We start from the raw sequence: 10,303 nt of genomic DNA, 5'->3' as shown, positions 1-10,303 counted from the left end.
ACTCCGATTAATAAATCGGCTACGAAATCGAAGCGTTGTCCCATCGGATCTCGGGGCCTCATCTGGGTCCGCAAAATCAAATCGTCTTGAGGAACGAGCGGGCGCCGCCCGCTCCCCTCATTTAATAAGATCTGGGACACGTGGAGCCCCGATGTGGCCTCCACCTCCCCGAATTATGATCCAGTAACACGAAATCGGAAGCGTCCGACCTTAGGTCGTGCCGCGTGTCCGCTTTAGACCCTGTAACGGCACACTCATTGATGAGCAAGGGGTCTCGATTACGGGATCGAGACACCGCCTCGACGTGCTCGAGGACCCCCATCATTAATCCGCCGCAAAGCAATCTTGGCGATTCAAGAGACGCCACCCCGCTTCAAGAAGCGTAACGATACGAGCTTCATCATAAGCTCGCTGAATAAAGCAACCTCAGGGCGCCAAAGGGCGCAGGTTTCGCCATAAAACTCCGAGAAGCGCAAGGGCGCGGACGAAATGCGCCCCCCTAACTTTAATAATGACTTTACTTCCTACGTCCGAGCCCACAAGCCGCTCGAACTCGGAAGTCGGGGGTAGTGTTGGGGGGAATAAGATTTTTCCCAAATGACGCAAATGCCCCTAAGAAGCCGCACAACCTCCGACCCTGGACGGCCGAAGTCGGCGTCCGACCTCAGAACGCCCGACCTCAAGACGACCGACCTCGAGACCTCCGATCTGAGAAAAACCCCGATGTTCGAGGTCTACTCTTGTCACCACCTGCTACGGCCGTGCACTTCTAAGGTCCGGCCGAGGACCATATCCTGACGCCCCTCTGATTTATTGTGCATGGCCGCTATAACCTCCGGCTCACTCCACAATTAATGCGGATCTCCGGCTTACTCCACAATTAATGCAGATCTCCGGCTTACTCCACAATTAATGCGGATCTCCGGCTTACTCCACAATAAATGCGGATCTCCGGCTTACTCCATAATTAATGCGGATCTCCGGCTTACTCCACAATTAATGCGGATCTCCGGCTTACTCCACATTAAATGCGGATCTCCGGCTTACTCCACAATTAATGCGCATGGCTCCTGTCATCTACGGACCTCAGCTCTCCACGGCAAATTAGCCCAGCAGAGTCTAGTCGACTATGATAAGTCTCTGATCTCGGCATACCTCCGACACCAATGCAATAATTCGCCTGGTAGCGTGCTAGTTCGGGTTGTACGACGCCCTCTACCGCCGACATCAATGCAATAATTCGCCTGGTAGCGTGCTAGTTCGGATTGTACGACGCCCTCACCGCGACATCAGTGCAATGATTCGCCTGACCGTGCGCCGACCTGAACGACATGCCGAGCCGTACTACGGTTTCGCCCTGTTACATCGCAGGTAAACCGACCCCCGCCTATAAAAGGGAGCCTTGGCCTCTCAGGAGGGGGTTGGAAGATGGATACACTCTACAGACACTGTTTATCTCTCTTTTCACACTATTTGCCCCCTCCCTGACTTGAGCGTCGGAGGGCCGGCGCCGGAAAACCCGGCCACCGGTTCGTGTGCAGGCACCCAGACGGAGGACGCCACCAGCTGACGGATCGCCGCCTCACCACGAGGACCAACTGCTCCTTCTCTCCGACCACACCAGACGGAGGACGCCGCCGCCAACCGGTCGCCGCCCCGCCGTGGTGACTCGCCGCTCCCTCTCCCTCGACGAAGATTGCCCCCGGGTCCAATTTCCAGCAACAGTACTAAATTGAATTAGTTGGAATCCATGTCTTAGCATCCATTGGACCCTGTGAGTCAGTTCTAAGCCCTATCTTGCTCTAATGAAAAGTTAAGACAACAAAGAGTCTTCTTGAGCCATTTACATTAACACAACAAGAATATACCCATACTAGCAGCATAGGATTCACAGAGCAGGATTAGTTTTCTGAAAAGCCCCTGTCCATCCTTCTATTCCTCTTGAATTGGTCTCTCCCAACCACTTCTTCAGCCACCCCTTAACCCTTCGAATAACTCTTCCTGATAATAATTACTATTTTCCATACATTTAGCAAAGTAACACTGAACTTTTCTTTTGCATTTACTATCCCTCAAGTGCACAATGCTGACAACAGAATTCTTAATAATAATAAAACACAATTAGTGCAAGCTTAAAGATAGCAAAATATCATTAGTAGGAGACTCTATAGCAACCATTCATTGGATCAAAATCCACCCAACTCTTGCTCTTACAACATAATCCAATTTGGTGCAATCTTTGCGAAATTGCCATTATACTGCAAAGCTTCGCTGTTGGCCATGCTTTCCCCAGAGGTAGTCAATCAATGGATTAGCTGGCTTGTTTGAAAGCCACAGCCTATAATACAACTTTCTACACTGAAACTGCAGATAAATTATTTTCTACAGGAATTGCCAATATATCTCTAAACAAGAATTGAACAACATAAAAGGCACATTCCAGCTCAGGTCTTGACTAATATATTATTTAATATTAGTATGCATGTTAAATTATTAAACTGAGTATTTGGTATAGTTATTTTGAGATGGATCTATTTATTTCTAATCAATCTACCTTCGTTTCTGATTATATAATTTTGTTTGATATGCCGTGATTTAGTGCAATTGTAGACTAAATCAGTGCCTAATTTGAGCTGTACTCCTTTTTTGTTTTATTGGAAGTGAGTTTAGATCTGTGAAAACCCGTGCAGGCGTGTGTTTAGTTCTACGTTGGTTATTCGTTGGGTAGATCTTGACTACTCATACAAGATCAAGGAACCCAAATAATACCTATCGGCTAGCAATTTTAAATGAGGTCCTGGGTTGTTACAAAATGGTATCAGAGCGGATCTAGCCCATAATCTATGTGGACTAGGAGACACTGCAGCATAGATCTATTGGGGCTGACTATGAGTCAATTATGGTACTTGTGATTAGATTTAAATGGATTTGAGCCTTTAGCTTGACGAGGATGTCAGAGTTTAAATATGAAAGTATGTGAGGACCCGTGCGGACGTGTGTTTAGTCCTACATCGATTATTCGTTGGGTAGATCTTAGGTACTTATACAGGATCAAGAAACTCAAATAATATCTTCCAGCTAGCCATTTTGGGTAAGATTTTATGTTGTTATAGGAATCAATATGAGCCTTTACTGGTTTGCCCTTTGTTCTGACCCAATTGTGACCTCGATATTATCTGATTTTGTTTGATATTATTCGAGCCTCCACATCCGAGCCCAGAGGCCATGAAGCAATGCCTCTGATTCATAGATTTATTTATTTATTTATTTTGCGGTTCCACACGACAAGAGTCAATAATGGCCACACGAAGCAATACCATATCTTCCACGGTTCCCCTCCTCCAGCTGGATTTAAGGTGGCAAGATAAAGCCAGAGCAACAACTCGATGTCAATCCCAACCAAAGAATAGCTGGAATCAAGCAAAAAAGATCAACAGAGCCAAAGAATCATGGGTGTAAAAAAGTTATCATCTGCAGAACAGCTCACACTAACCAAGGCATGACTTCTCCAATCTAAATTCGGAGCTCCAACTTAATTCCTAACAGATTATTAAAGTAATGTATTAAGAAGATAGCACCTAACGGGCCCAAGGATTACTATAACACCTAAAGGACTTGCACATTAATAAGCCCTAGGGAGACAACTAAGCAGTGTGGGGGATAGCTTTTTTGACTCCCACCATTAGGAAACATCGCTGCAAGTAGGTGGAACCTTCACTGGAGAAGGCCTATGATGCGTGATGATCACATCTCCCATTCTCTGATGGACCAAGCACCTTGAGGAATCTTCCATCGACTTACTGCTCATCTTGATCTTACATGTCACTACATTAATTTAAATATCTTCCATATATATAATATATACCAACGGAGAAATTATATCCTTACACTAGTGTACCATCTCAGCGGTACACCGGACCAATTCATCTAGCCATGCGGATATTCTCGCCATCTCAACATAAGGAAAAAAAGAACGAGTGCCCGACCTCTCTCTCGAGCGAATGGAACCTCCTCCAGCTAGAATTGCTTGTCTTTATCTCGACCTTCCCCTAACATCCTCGACCTCTCGAATGCCGCTCCTCTCGATCTCTTCCAAAACCCTAATCCACATCCTCTGCCTCCTCAGATCATGGCGACTCTAGCTTTCCCAAGCCTTTTCCTTCTTCTCCCAAATCCTGGCCCTAACCCTAGCTCGAGTTCAACCGTCTCATTCTCCCCTCCAGCATGGCCTTGTATAGGCGTGAAGAAAACGCAGCCACCGATGATGACAAGGCCAGGTACAACACTTTATCTCTCCACCACCGACCCCAAGCTCTGCGAAGCCGAAGACCCTTGAGTGCATGCTAGCATTAAGCCGATCCCTAATCCTGGTCCAAGAAATGTGGCTCCTTTGCCTATTAGGGTAGCTTCACCGTCACCGGCTTCAACAACACCAATGAATGTTGTTGCCCTCGCTTTTTTTTTGTTGTCTACCTCCTTACACTAGGGTGGTCCAAATATTCATATAGCTGAAATGAATCGATCCAATATACTGCTTAGCTCGTACATCAATCGGGTGTAGGATATAGTTTCTTGTATGTTTAGCCAATAGAACACTTAAGAGACTGGTAATAATTTAATTCTCCAACCAAGGGTTCCTCCAACCATACATGCATCTAAAGGAATAATACACATTAAAAGCCACTGGCATCCCGGTAGCAAAAGTTCCAGAGGCAGGTCCCTCTCGCCAGCGGTTGGTCCCCACGATCCATTATTCCTCACAATTATTGAACCCACTACGTTCACGTGACACCAACCAGGCCGGAAAACATGCATTAGAAATAATCATAAGCACCCTTTCGTGAATACTTTATTTATTAGACCAAGGTCTCTCCAAATCATTCGCCAGTCCAAATCGGTCAAAAGAATCACCACTTTATAATCCAACACAACGTATGAAGAATATAATCCAGCTTAAAAAAGATCTACGTATAAGATTAATGAAGGAAAGAGGAAAGGGCAATGAAACCTACACAAACCTTGAAAGAGTACGAGAGCAACCACATCTTTACTCACAAATAAATCTGGGGTCCTCCAGCATTCCTTCTCCTTCCCCAGTATTGCTTGCAGGATCCCCCACCAGAATAGCAGGAGAAAGCAAGCTTAATTAAGACTTCAGAGAAGATTCAGAGTACTCCAGGACACCCTCAAAGAATGCTGAAACATTTTGGCGATGGCTACGTTCTGATGGATCCAATTGTTTCCTTCTCAAACTGCTTGATGGTGCCGGCGACGCGCTTCATATTATCATCATACACGTATGGATCTTCTCAAACCATGTGCATTGCCTTTGGGTGGCACAGGAATGAATTCCCTGCATGGCTCTCCCAATACATTGATGGAATTGTGGTAGTGGTAGTATCGGATCATGTCCTCCGTCTTGTGGGTCGTCTTTCCGATGACATTCTGCGACATGTGAACTCCGGTGGCGTATGCTTTCCTCGCCTGAATGGCGTATTTACGGTCTCGCCGCACTCCGGTGATCGAGTTCCGGAAGACCAGCTTCTCAAAGCCCCATTCCCTGGATATCCACAAGAAAGCTTTCAAATTCCAAATGGGACAAAGGAACCATCTCCTTCTAATACAGTATGATACAAAACAAACATGGATCCAGCTACTTTTGTACCAAAAGAGGGAGAAATATGGTACATATGCATGATATATGAGTATATTGAGAGAATGAGAACTTGATACCCTATAAAAAGTGCATCATGGCAAGGAGGAGATATTACTAATTAGGCCCTTGTTCTTCAATACCAATGGAATCCTGAATAGTACAGGCATCGAAAACACATAAATTAAGAAACAAGACATGCCCATAGTTTTGCAACATTACTTCTTATTATACTCATAAGACAAGCATAAAATAAGACCAAATCAACAAAACCCCTACATGATACACTGCTATTGATAGAGGTTCACTTTATTCATATTCTTGGAGCTAATAACTATAGGCAGTCACTTTCTAACATCAGAAAAACTAAATCATTGCAAATACACAAACTACAAAGAGATCCAACCAAGACTACATCCCAATATTACATCAATATACTTGGTTTAATTTTTGAAAAGATTTTTGAGTTGACAAGCATTCGGATCATATAAGACATATAAAATTAATCAAAAGCTCTCTCCTTTCTCCTGGATGGGTATCTCAAATGCCTGAAAAGCATTTTCCAATGCTTCACGATACAGAACAAAATCGAGATATATAAGAAAGATAAGAGCAACTTAGAACGCATTTTCTTCTTCTGGTTCTGTTTCTGTTTCTGGGATGCAGAACTTTTAAAGGCTTCTTTTTTCTTGAAATAAAAAGGGAGGACCTAAAGAATCTATACTAGTCCTTTAATTCCCCAAATGCATAGACCCCCTCAATAAACTCTTTAGATCCTATTGCTTCATTAAGGATCTTTGAAGTTAATAAACTTTTTTAAAATCTCAACAAGAACGACATGCCAATGTCTCTAAGGAAACCAAAAAATTTTCTTAAAAACCTCAAAATTTCCATTGGTATAGAGTTAGAGAGCTCACTTGGAGTAGTCCTTCTTAGGATCCAGCACGCACAGCTTGCTTGACATGGGATTCTGCTCGATGGTGAATTGAGTATACCCGGAGAGCTTGTCGAGCACCGGACGCCAGCGTCCGCCCCTCGGCAAATACAAGTACTCATCGACATCGAAGAAGAAGGTCCAATTGGCGGCGTGCCGATACCGGTGCAGGCAATCATTCACCACCAAGAACTGATTGTAGTAGTACCATCATACTCCGCCTGCGCACGGATGTCCTGCACCGTCGCCCGCCCAGCTTTCACCCACGGCTCGAGCACTGCCTTCACCTCCGGGCTGAGCCCCCCGGCGTCGTGGAAGACGAAATGGGAATTGGGACCAAAGAAGTAAGCATGGTAGGCCATCCATTCTCTGATCCTTCCAGCACTCAAATTGCCATACAAGGAGGAGCCACAGTTAGAGGTACTCGTACGCGGAACGGCGGCTGGTAATGGGATTCGTCGTAGGAGCCTGGAGACTCCTCCAAAGCTACGAACTTTTCGTAGCGGCGAGAGGTGGTGGAGTAGTAGGCGTGGAGGAGGAGCTTGCCGCCGGCGTTGTCGGCATTGGGGTTGGAAGGGAAGGTGCAGTTGACGACGACGACGGTGTAGACGCGGCCGTAGCCCCAGTCGGGGAGCATCTTGTAGGCCTTGGCGCGGACGGGGGCGGCGGAGGGTTTGTTGGAGACCCACTCGCATTTGAACCAGGGGGTGCCGAAGACATGGGTGGGCTTGGAGGCGAGACGACGACGGCGAATGTGGCGGCGCCGCCGCGGTAGGCGCCCATCTGGACGAAGAGCGAGGCGGCGCTGGCCGTACGCCGGGAAAACTCTCTTGTTGGGTCGGGAGGAGGAATAAAAACAGGAGCTTTTTGGATTGTGGGGGTGGAGGTGGAAACAGGGGCAACAGGGGAGGAGGAAAGCTTGGATTCTGAGCGTGGGGAAGTGGAGTTGGGGAGAGGGCAAAGGAGGTGCGAGAGGAGAGGAAGGGATTCGTAGGGTTGGAGCTGCCACATGGCCATGAGAAGCGTGAGGACTACAAGGGTGGCTATGAATGGCTTCATATCAAAACAGGCGAGGGGGAGGGAAGGGGAAGCTCCACCATTTCCTCCATTTCCTCCACATACGCCATCTTTCCTCAGGATGGGCTTCATCTCTTCCTTTACTTAGCCTCCTCCTCTTCTTCTTCCTCTCGTGTTCTTCCCCCTTCCCTTACCTTGTGCGAGAGGAAGAGGAAGCGCTCTCTTTCTGGGTCTTTGTTGGTGGGGAGCGAGGACGGAAGGAGGAAGGAGGGTGGGTGGGGTAAGCAGGGATTGCTATGATGTGGTGGCAGAGGAGGTGGTGAGGAGAATGCCACTGGATTTCGGAGGAATCACAGAAGTGGCTACCATTCACAACAACGGGCCCAAGCTCTGGAAGATGAACAGGGATAGGGACTTTAGTCGGCCTCTGTTGTCCTTGAGCACGGATCTTGAGCAGGTTATCCGGTTAAGGAAGACAGAGAAGATGACCTTTTCCTCTTAGGACAGAAGATTAACAAAGGACACGATTACTGATGTAAATTATAAAATATTCCTCATCCTACCTTTTTTTGTGCTGTAATGTTGATGATCTTGATAATTGCTCTTTGATTCTAGAATGCTGATACTCCTACTAGAAGCCACCTGGAGTGGCAAAGCAAGATATAATGGCGGCATAATAATGGTATATGAAGGGTGAAGAAAAAGATAGTGATTTACATATGGAAAGATGTTCAGAGAAGTAGTTCCTACTCCAAGTGGTATATATGCAGTCCATATGATAATTAGATTCTTTTAAGTTGGACATGAGGAAGGCACAAACTATATTATATTGGTGCAAATGATAAAGCAATTGCTGTGAGAAAAGTAATTAGCCATCTAACCATTCAATAGTTAAAAAATTTTCAGTTAATAATCAACCAAAAAGATGGGGTTCTTCTGCTCCATATGCGGCAATAATATTGGAAGGCCATGCATCTTTTTCTAAATGTTCGTTTGGTTAAAGGATGACTTTTAATATCCGCAATCTTTGGACTTCATCGTGTCCACAGGAAGATCAAATCCAAATTGAGAAGATCATAAGATCAAGTTATCATAGTTCTTGTTAGCATATTTGTTTGGAGAGAAACTCTGGGAATCTTTCTTGAAAGAAAATCTTCTATTAATACAATCCCCTTCAAGATATTGCATACCTTTCAAGACTAAAAAAAAATTATGCCATGGAAAAATAAAGGAAAGCATCAACCTCTCAGTGACTCTTTTTCCTTTGTTATAAATGTTTGGTTTTTAGTCCTCTGTAACTTCTTTCTATCTTTATTTATATATTTTTCTCTATTCAATAAAATTGTTTGAGGAAATTTCTCACTTCTTCCATTTTTACAGTAAAAAAAAAAAAATCCACCAATTATATTTCTATTTTATCCAGAAAATTGGATGGGAAAAAAATCAGCCAAAATTAGAGTAAGGGGACTCAAATCTAAGCTTTTAGTATCCATCCTAAAAACTTGACTAACCCCACTAGTTAACAGCCAAAAATATTTTTTTGTGACAAGTGATGATGATGATTTTAGCTTTATTTTCTTCTTCTCTTTGAACGCTTCTCAACCAATTGGCGACAAGTGACATGAAAAACATGTAGCAAACTATATCCAATCATTTGTTTCCTCATAAAATTTTCATTGCATCATTCCAATGAATAAATGAACAATGAGGCATTTAACACCTTTTCAATAACTAGATCCTGTTTTTTTGCTGAAACGACATTTACATGCGTCCTCAATGAAAGAGAAACATGAGCAAAAGGCTGGGGCGCGTTCGAACCGGTCAAAAAAACGGTAAGTTCAAGCGGCAGCCGAAGACCGGAAGAGTGGCAATATTGAAATAACCGAAAGAAGCAAGTCCCAAAGATGTAGCTTCATGTCGGTAAAAACAAGCATGTCGGGTGCTTCAACGGTAACCATTAGGTACGAAAAGGTCAAACAGACAAATACGAATGTAATGTTAATTTGAAGATCATATTTGCAGTAAAAACATATTTTATAATTAATCAAAATATTATTATTTAATTTTGCTAAAACAATCTCCAAGATTTTACTCTTTTTTTTTTTCTGAAAAATTATACTCACTTGCACCCTAAAACTTTTAAAAAAGTTATAATTAACAACAAAAAAATTATTTTGCTCCAGAAATATGATCCACTACGAGATTTAGCCATATGCTTTTAATTAATAAATGCTCATCTTCCACGATTATTGTCATCGATCTCCATTATCGTCACCTTCACCATCGTTGTTGATCCCTACTACCACTGATGATCTTCTCCCACCATCCACCATCGCCAATAATCTTCGCCATCACAAGTGATACAATATGCACACTACTACCACCCACCATTGATGATTTTCACTACATTATTGCCGAGAATTTTTACTGTGATCGACGATCTCCACCATCACGTTCTATAATTTCTACCATCGCCTACCACTACCGATCTACAATCATCAATAGTCGTGGAAGCCACTGTTGCACATTTTGTAAGAAAGTGATAGATGCATGCATTTCAAACCAGTGATGCAAATATATTAAATCGCTCGTACACAAGAATTTGATGCAAACTTTTCAAAAAGGTGATGCATATGTTATAAAATGTTGATATATATATTTGAAACATGCAATCTACATATGCTTATCTTAAATATAAA

The 10,303-nt window shown here is 43.8% G+C and overlaps 1 pseudogene; it reads right to left on the bottom strand.

The window, feature by feature from the left end:
* Positions 1-4,894: 4,894 nt before the first annotated feature.
* On the bottom strand, positions 4,895-7,848 carry LOC120104600 (annotated as a pseudogene).
* Positions 7,849-10,303: the final 2,455 nt, after the last annotated feature.

Source organism: Phoenix dactylifera, unplaced genomic scaffold, assembly GCF_009389715.1.
Source record: "Phoenix dactylifera cultivar Barhee BC4 unplaced genomic scaffold, palm_55x_up_171113_PBpolish2nd_filt_p 000046F, whole genome shotgun sequence".
NCBI classification, from domain to species: domain Eukaryota; kingdom Viridiplantae; phylum Streptophyta; class Magnoliopsida; order Arecales; family Arecaceae; genus Phoenix; species Phoenix dactylifera.
This window is presented reverse-complemented; position numbering and strand designations above follow the sequence as displayed.